This window comes from Nomascus leucogenys, chromosome 3, assembly GCF_006542625.1.
Source record: "Nomascus leucogenys isolate Asia chromosome 3, Asia_NLE_v1, whole genome shotgun sequence".
Taxonomy (NCBI): domain Eukaryota; kingdom Metazoa; phylum Chordata; class Mammalia; order Primates; family Hylobatidae; genus Nomascus; species Nomascus leucogenys.
In genome coordinates this window covers 5,452,397-5,453,069 of record NC_044383.1, presented here as the reverse complement: position 1 = coordinate 5,453,069, position 673 = coordinate 5,452,397, and positions in this window count along the sequence as shown.

Genomic DNA, 673 nt, shown 5'->3' with positions numbered 1-673 from the left:
TGGGTGGGTATTTGTTCTCAAATCCAGTCAGCCTAGGGGGACGGGCAGTATTTGTCAGATCCCTCCCTCCCCCCATACCAAGGAGGGTTGTGTAGAAGTGTTGTTCATCTATTAAACACGGGGGTAGCCCTTGAATGAACATTTTTAATCCATCAACAGCTCCGTAAAATGAAAACCACCCTTAGCATGCTCTTGAAATACTGTACTTACCAGGGTGAGAAAATGTGCTGACATACTTCAGCAAGATTTCTGGTTAGAACTGAACTCCAAAGGATTTTTCTACTAAACAGAATATTCCACTCCACAGGCATATGGCTGGATGAAAGTTTTCTGTGAGGTTCATAATTACTACCAAGTCTAAAGTGTTAGAACAACTTGATCATAGCAACATTCCTACTAAAAGTTTTGAGGTTGGCCTACCTAGAAGGAAGCGTTTATGCCTCACACCTTCCAAAGTGCATCTGCTAAGAGCCACTCTTCCTTGAACACCCTCCCCCGTTCTGCCCTGGTGCAATGCCTGTACCCTTTGTAGCACCGTGAAGCCCTCAGATGTCCCCTCCCTGCCCCTTTCTATTCCCTCCCTCGAGCAGAATGTCATTCTCCCTTACGATCATGGATGACGCTGTTAGAACACGATCATGGCAGCCAATATAGTACAAGTCAGTACCACTGA